The sequence below is a fragment of the Callorhinus ursinus genome, unplaced genomic scaffold (assembly GCF_003265705.2).
Source record: "Callorhinus ursinus isolate GAN/ISIS: 27379988/994484 unplaced genomic scaffold, GSC_fseal_2.0 scaffold51, whole genome shotgun sequence".
Lineage (NCBI taxonomy): Eukaryota > Metazoa > Chordata > Mammalia > Carnivora > Otariidae > Callorhinus > Callorhinus ursinus.
Genome location: NW_027397113.1, coordinates 9,800,946 through 9,809,471, shown reverse-complemented (window position 1 = coordinate 9,809,471; position 8,526 = coordinate 9,800,946). Strand labels below are relative to the sequence as shown.

At 42.3% G+C, this 8,526-nt stretch overlaps 1 long non-coding RNA gene across 1 annotated transcript; it reads right to left on the bottom strand.

The window, feature by feature from the left end:
- Positions 1 to 1,295: 1,295 nt before the first annotated feature.
- On the bottom strand, positions 1,296 to 6,756 carry LOC141370971 (uncharacterized). Its single transcript, XR_012375515.1, has 3 exons — positions 6,646 to 6,756; positions 6,011 to 6,165; positions 1,296 to 1,503 (listed from the first exon to the last, which is right to left on the bottom strand). It is a non-coding gene; the product is annotated as an uncharacterized lncRNA (long non-coding RNA).
- Between the last annotated feature and the right edge of the window lie 1,770 nt (positions 6,757 to 8,526).

Here is an 8,526-nt window from a genome sequence, read left to right as displayed (position 1 = left end):
AAGAAAGAAAGAAAGAAAGAAAGAAAGAAAGAAAGAAAGAAAGAAAGAAAGAAAGAAAGAAAGAAAGAAAGAGAAAAAGAAAGAAAAGTAAATAAAATAAAAGAATTGTTTATTAAAATAAAGAGGATATTTGAAGGGAATTTATAGAACCACAGAATTTTTTGGCATTTCCCACATTAGTCCTCACAAAAAAACAAGTGCATGGTCAGCAAGGGAACCCTTTTTTTTTAAATTTTATTTTATTGTTATGTTAATCACCATACATTACATCATTAGTTTTTGATGTAGTGTTCCATGATTCATTGCTGGCGTGTAACACCCAGTGCTCCATTCAATACATGCCCTCTTTAATACCCATCACCAAGCTAACCCATCCTCCGACCCCCCTCCCCTCTAGAACCTTCAGTTTGTTTCTCAGAGTCCATAGTCTCTCATGGTTCATCTCCCCCTCTGATTCCCACCCCTTTCATTTTTCCCTTCCTACTATTTTCTTTTTTTTGAACATATAATGTATTATTTGTTTCAGAGGTACAGGTCTGTGATTCAACAGTCTTACACAATTCACAGCGCTCACCATAGCACATACCCTCCCCAATGTCTATCACCCAGCCACCCCATCCCTCCCACCCTCCACCACTCCAGCAACCCTCAGTTTGTTTCCTGAGATTAAGAATTCCTCATATCAGTGAGGTCATATGGTACATGTCTTTCTCTGATTGACTTATTTCGCTTAGCATAATACCCTCTAGTTCCAGCCACGTCATTGCAAATGGCAAGATCTCATTCCTTTTGATGGCTGCATAATATTCCGTTGTGTGTGTGTGTGTGTGTGTGTGTGTGTGTGTGTACACACATCTTCTTTATCCATTCATCTGTCGATGGACATCTTGGCTCTTTCCATAGTTTGGCTATTGTGGACACTGCCAGCAAGGGAACTTTTTGGAGGTTTTTGGGGAAGGGGTTTTCAGAAGGCAAGTCTGGAATTTTACTTGTTGAGCTTCAGAAAACCACAAGCCAGCCCCAAGCTGCCACCAGAGCAGAGCCTAAGCAAGGTCATATGTTAACTGGCACATGACACTTTGAGTTTGCAATGGCTTAGAAATTCTTTCCTAACTTGGCCCCAAAGAAGTCTGAAGGTAGGACATTGACAAACTGTTGCCTATGGCAGAGGAACCTAAAGAGTGGGGCAAGCTACATTTGGATGCATGGCATTCATATGGACCAAGAGGCTGCTATAGGAGGTAGCTGCATTAGCATTATTTAAAAAATAATAATTGAAATAAATTCACATGACAATTTTTTTCTGATTTTTTTTATTATGTTCAAGGTAGCCAACATATAGTACATGGCAATTTTGAGGATCAAATTATCTTTAAAGGAAGAGAAAGGGCCACAGTACTAGTAATCTTGAGTATAGACTCCAGACTCAGACAGAGGTAGGGTTGAGTCTCATTCCTTGTGTGAGCTGGGACCAGTAAGCTCTCCGAGCTTCAGTTCATTCACCTGCAAAATGTAGATAATATGTCATATGATTATTGAGAGGATTATCTTAAATAACATACATAAACTGTTTAACACTGTTAATATAGAAATATTTCAACAGGAAGAAATATTCCCATTAATACTAAAGAATTCAGAGAAGAAAGACAATAACAACAAAATGTTCATTGGATTTAGCCAGAAGGTCATTAGTCTTCCCTAACCCTGGTCTCAACTAATTTCCTTTCTCTAGAAGCAAGCATTTAAATTTTTAGTTGTTTCACTTTGTGTTTACTTCCATAGTTCTAAGTCAATGTATTTATTTATTTTTAAAAGATTTTATTTATTTGAGAGAGAGAGGAAGGGAGAGCACAGGCGGGATGGGGGAGGCAGAGAGAAAGAGAAGCAGACTCCCTGCTGAGCGTGGAGCCCAACAGGAGGCTGGATCCCAGGACCCTGAGATCATGACCTGAGCCAAAGTCAGATGCTTAACAGACTGAGCCACCCAGGTGCCCCTAAGACAATGTATTTAATACTATTTTTAATTTGGGGCTTTTATAACTAAATCCCCATTATTGAAGACAACGGACTAACCCCTACGTCCTCCTCCCTTACTCTGGATGCCCCTCCCCACAATAACACTTTCTCTTCCCTCATCCTCCCAATAGAGTTTTATCATAATTTTTAGTTGGATCGATAGATGGTGTTTTAGACATTAATAGCTAAATTACTATGCCTGTTATAATTGTATCTTCTTTCAACCATTTCTTTTCCTGGAGTCATATACCTAAAAGGAATTAATTCCCAAATACGCCGCCATGAATGCAAATCTCTCAATGTCTGCAGACTCATAGGATAATACATCAGTTTCATTTATTTTTTTCTGGAGACATTCTTTCTGGAACCCTGTATTGTTGTTCCAGTTAGAAATGATTACCCTCTAGGCCTTCTGAGATCTGAATTCACTCTTCCTAGTGAATTTACTTAATTTACTAATTCACTAACTTCTTAGAACCAGTGCTTCACCGTGTCCAGTGATACATCCAGCTGGAGGCACTTCCAATTCTTGAGACTTACTGACTTCTACCAATGAGGATCAGCCTTTTCCCAGGCTTCTAGCTCTATCAGTAAGATTTACACTTTCTGTGGGCTGCTAAGTTTTTTACTACTTACCCGTTTGCTTACTAACATTTGAAAAAATGTGACACCATTTTCTCTCATATTTTTTGGATTTGTAGATTTATAACTTTCTTCCTACCTCTTACTGTCATTTTTGTTAGGTTTCATGAGGCAACAGAATTAGATGTGTTTAATCTGCCAAGATTAGCCATCATTTAAAAATTATGTTTTCTTACAAGTCTATTATACCTCTCTGAAGATGGGAATGTATCTTATTTATTTTTCTGATTTCACTTAATGGTATCTGGTACCACAGGGGGACATTTCTATTGAATGCTATTGGGTCAAAGGAGGGAGTGGCTGTAGGTGATGCATTAGGAGGGAGTTGAGATATATCATCAGAGGAAATTAAATTCCAACCTCAGCAAGAGACAAAGGAAAAGCCTCAGACATCTGGTATTAAAGATCAGAGCAGAGGGAAAATGTGAGGACAAATATATTAGAAACTGAGGGTCATGTAAAGTTGAGGCGATATATTTATTAACTGCTCTTCACTGTGTTGAATCTAGGAAGGATATTGCTTTGCTTTCTCTTAATAAAAGATTTTTTTTCTGGTGTTTGTATAATTCCAAATTAAAAGCACAAACGTAGCATATTTTTCTGTGTAGGCTTCCTCTATGATTATGAACAAAATGGTTCTGCAGATAGCAAATATGCAGGAAAGAAAAGTATTATTCCTAAGAAATCACTCTGAAAATGCTTACTATATAACCTCAGACACTTGTGCCTATACATGACTAATACATAACTGTTAGAGACCCATATGGACAGAGTCTGTTTAGTGACAGTAGCCCAACTAACCCACGCCAGCATCAAAGCAATATACACACATTACAGTCTTCTCTTCTCTTCTTTACTACTGTCAGCTCACTCAACTCTGCTCATTTACTGCTCTGCAATCATTTTGTAAATTAGGTTTTTACCTGAACTTCTTAGAGAATGTCTTTTAGATCAATCAAACCACTCAAATTGAACATGTGTGTGTGTGTGTGTGTGTGTGTGTGTGTCTGCGTGTGTTTTAAAAGGAAACAGTAGCACTGCTTCTTATTTTTTTCAAAAGGTGAATTCTAAAGGCCTACAATTTCAGGGAAATCTAATCTCACTTTTTTTGAATGAGTTTCACAGCAAATAATAAACACCAACAATCTATGGCAAGTAATTCCCCCCAACACTTCCGTTTTATCAAGAGTTATAAAGACATATTTTTGGTATGCTGGATTTTATCTTGTAACCTTGGAGCAGGAAAAAATAAATTCCACAAAAAGCTAAATAAAAGATCTTAGCATTTCTCCAAATCCAACTTCAGTGGCTTGATAACAATATTTCTCCCGGTGTCATTTCCTCTAAATTCTGAACCTGGAATGATCAGTTATCTCAAGTTTCGTCTAGTATATTCATTAATCCAAACAAATGTTATTCTCCAGCAGCCATTCATTATAACTTGTTTTAATAAATAAAATAGTAGATGACTTAAAACTATATATAAACTTTTTTTTTCTTTTCTTTAAGCCAAGGGGACTGGGGCTGTGGGCTGAATGTGCCATCGCAGTAACAGAGAAGCTGACTCGGGGTATCAAGGGTCTATTCTGAGCAGGGTGCTAGACCAGATGCTTTCTACATATCTCCTTTAAGCCTCACAACAACTGTACAAGGAAGGTATCATTAGCACCATGTCATGGCTGAGGCTCAGAGAAGTTGGGACACAAAGCTAGAATCACAAAGCACATGAGGGCTAAGTCCAGATTTGAAACTAGAGATACGGGTCTTTGAAGAGCCCCCACTCTTCATCGGTAAGGACCTCTGCCTCCATGCCAAGCTCACGGGGGAGCCCCAAGAGTTCTTCAGAGCCCCAGCGAAGGAATCTATCTGCCCTCCTGGGCTCTGGTGTCTGTGATAAAGAGAGACAAAGGGTGTGAAAGTGTTTTGAAAACTGTTAAGCACTATGCAAATGCAAGCTGATTGCAACTTGTTCCCCTGCCACCCCACCGCCCCCAGCACAAAAGCTCTCCCAGTGAATTATGAGGTTGGGTTTCTGCATTTAATACTTCTTTTTTTGAGACATAGCTGACATATCACATTCTATCAGTTTCAGGTGTACAGCAGAATGATTTGACATTTGTACACACTGCAAAATGATCACCACAACGTCTGGTTAACATCTGTCACCACACATAGTTACAAACATTTTTTCTCATGATAGGAACTTTTTAAAAAAATTTTTTTATTGTTATGTTAATCACCATATATTACATCATTTGTTTTGGTGTAGTGTTCCACGATTCATTGTTTGTTCATAACACCCAGTGCTCCATGCAGAATGTGCCCTCTTTAATACCCATCACCAGGCTAACCCATCCCCCTACCCTCCTCCCCTCTAGAACCCTCAGTTTGTTTTTCAGAGTCCATCATCTCTCCTGGTTCGTCTCCCCCTCTGACTTACTCCCCTTCATTGTTCCCCTCCTTCTATCTTCTTCTTTTTCTTTTTTCTTAAAATATGTTGTGTTATTTGTTTCAGAGGTACAGATCTGTGATTCAACAGTCTTGCACAATTCACAGCGCTCACCGTAGCACATACCCTCCCCAATGTCTATCACCCAGCCACCCCATCCCTCCCACCCCCCACTACTCCAGCAACCCTCAGTTTGTTTCCTGAGATTAAGAATTCCTCATATCAGTGAGGTCATATGATACATGTCTTTCTCTGATTGACTTATTTCACTCAGCATAACACCCTCCAGTTCCATCCACGTCGTTGCAAATGGCAAGATCTCATTCCTTTTGATGGCTGCATAATATTCCATTGTGTATATATACCACTAAGATCCACTCTATATAGAAACATTTTGATAGGCCAATGAAGCCTGATTCAATAAGATTTGAGCTCTTGCTATGAGTTTTAGGAAAAGGGTATGAAAACCGTACGAGCAGGAGCTAATAGGGAGCAGAGATGGTCAGTGGTAGCAAGGGAAAACCAGAACACAGAGCACCTCCTGGACTCTCTCCCAGAGCTTGTTGCTGTGAAGACTGAGGAGCAAAGGGGCCAAAGATGAGCAGCTACAGGACTTCCCTGTGAGATGGTCCAAATTTTCCTTTCTGCTCAGCTGCTAAACTCAAAGTGACACCAGTGAGGTTTTTTCCTTCATCGTCCAAGACAGGAACCGAAAGAGACATATTCTAATGACCAGCCGACCTGAGCCCCAGTGATTCCACATCTGGTTAGCTGCCACCATAGCTTCTCGCTCTTCCTATCCGACTGTCTCCTTGTTAGTATGGACCGGCTAATCTGAACACCTCCTCCCCTGCCAGCAATGCCACCTTCCACGTGTATCTCGTGCCTGCTCTTTCTGCAAACCTGAGCACCTTGATCCATAAAGCCCAGGCCTTGACACACACTAGGGCCCACAGAACAGGCTCTTCACTCTTCATCTGAGCTGTGTGCAACACAGCAGCACACACAGGCAGGACTCCACGCTGCCAGGTCAGCATCTTATCCAGTCACAGTGTGTCCTGTAACAAAGAGCAGATGGTGCCTGAGATAAGCCAGAAACACAAGGGCATTTTTCTCTGGTCTTTACCCTGAGAACCTGGTGGGACTCCTAGAGGTAAAGGTCACAAAATTGCACCCCCTTCCCCACTCTAGGTGAGCTGCAGCCTTTATCCTCTATTAGAAGGCGACTCTAGATACAAAAGCTACATAAAACATCAGGGAGAGCCATGGAGATACCAGCAGACCCAGAAAGCTGCTCAATCCAAAACTGGGGTTTAGACTCACTGTCACCTCTTTTTTCCTCTCTGGAGGAGAGTGAAGGGAGTGAGCGGATACTGTGTCTTCTCACCCACCTGTACTTCTAGTTTCCACATTTATTATCCCTGTGAGCCAAAGCCAAGTTTCATTTCATTGTTTCTCCCGGGATGGGGGCCCGTGTGGCACAGTGGAAAAATCCCAGGGCAGCAGATGTGAGCTCTAGACGTAATCTGGCCACTTACCAACTGTGCCTCTGGGAAAATCTCCTCCCGGCTCTTCTGCTGATCCACTCTATGGCATCGAGCATCTGTTCTCATCCGTCGGCTTCAGTGGAAATGAACAGGTTGGCTCAATCCCCTCCAAAGGCATTCCCAGCCCCAGAGATCGTGAGTTATTCCAAGGTCTCTCCTTGACATATTTCCATGATATGTGTTCCAGATGCCCAAGTCCTGGTATGCAGGAGCCTCGGGGCCAGGGTCAGGCTGTTTTCTGCATCAGGGGCCAGTGGCCTCCACTGAGAGGGAAGGAAGCCAGGCGGTGGTGCCACCTGGCCAGGCATCCTGGAGCCTTCCCCAACCCTCACCTCCTACGGCAAGGTCCACTTTCCACAAAATGGAAAATAGGACATGGCAATGTCTCTGGTGCCCCACCCACAACCCAAATCATACAGAGTAGGGGATCAGGTGAGATTTTCGTCTCAGTCTCTCCCTCTACCTTAATCCATGCTCTCCTTCCTCTGGCAGGTGCTCAGACTTTCCAGAGTATGAAGATGGAGTAAAGAGGAGACCGGAGTACATAACAATTAGACCGAGTCCGAATGATTGCTTTCACCTCACCCACAGTATAGGGATGAGATGGGCTGGAGGGCACAAAAAGCGCTCTTTGAAATGAAAGCATTATCGCTATACCTGTGGGCATCACTAACACCCATCTTGAGATTCAACTTCGTGCTAAGCTTTTTATCTGCAATCTCCATTATCCTTACAAACATCTTTCTATAGAATAGTATCTCCTTTGAGCAGATGAGGAAACAGAGGCTCAGATGAATTAATTTATCCACTAAACCTTCAGGTAATATGGGATAGAAATAGGATCCAACCAGATCTAGTACACGCACCACAGCTGTAGGTCTGCCTTCCCAGAGAGCCTCCCGGAGCCTCCCCAAGACACTGGGAATGCCAAGCACATTTCCCTGCTCACTGTCTCCCTCTCGTGGCTTCATTAAGTATGCCAACTCAATGTTAAGGAAAAGAGGCAGGTTACTGAGGAGAGAGTTGGGGAAACTGGTTGTAAATCCATTACCTTCATGATACAAGCCACTTTCTTTCTCGGGGTCACAGTTTTCTCCTATTTCAGTGTAGGGAGCTCTCCAAGTCCCTTCTAGCTCTGATTTCTGTATTTCTAAGATGCCTATTGTTTTCCCAGGTAGAGCCCACTCTAGCACCTTCACATTATATGTGTGTGCGTGTGTGTGTGTGTGTGTGTGTTTTATTTAAGCGACTCCTCAGCGAGGGTCTCCATGACATTAGCACTGTTCTAGCACAAAAAAAGGAACTGGTGTGTGCAGGGCTCTGAATTCACCCAGTTTATCACGCGTTCACAAGGGGGCAACCCAGAGCCTTTCAGGGCACTGCCTAACCTCAGGGAACTTGGTCAAAACGGCTGGTAAGTGCAAGATCCAGCATTGGAACCTAGGTTTTCTGGCTCCAAGCTCAAGTTTACCCCTTCCACACATCCCTGTACCAGACTGAATAAACTTAGTAATGAAGGAGGCCGCAGACAGGAAGAGCATTTACGTGAATCCTGTCTTGGTGTCATCCAACGCGTTAAACATTCCCTGGAGGTGAGTCATGTGCACTGTTCCGTCACATATGCAAAGTTGACTTAATCACTAAATTGCAGAATCGTTTAAGGGTTGACGCATGGCATAAGAAGGTGCTTGGCAAGTGGCAATAAAGATGAGTGTTTTTCTAAGCTTAGAGAAAAGCTACCCAAAGGAAACTGACTAGGAAGTCCCACGCGTAGGAAGAAAAAAAAAACACACACAAAAACCAGAATTCAGGAGAAGAGAACTGGGTGAAGCAGCCCTCGGGTATAGTAATAGGCTAAGCCAATAGCAGAAG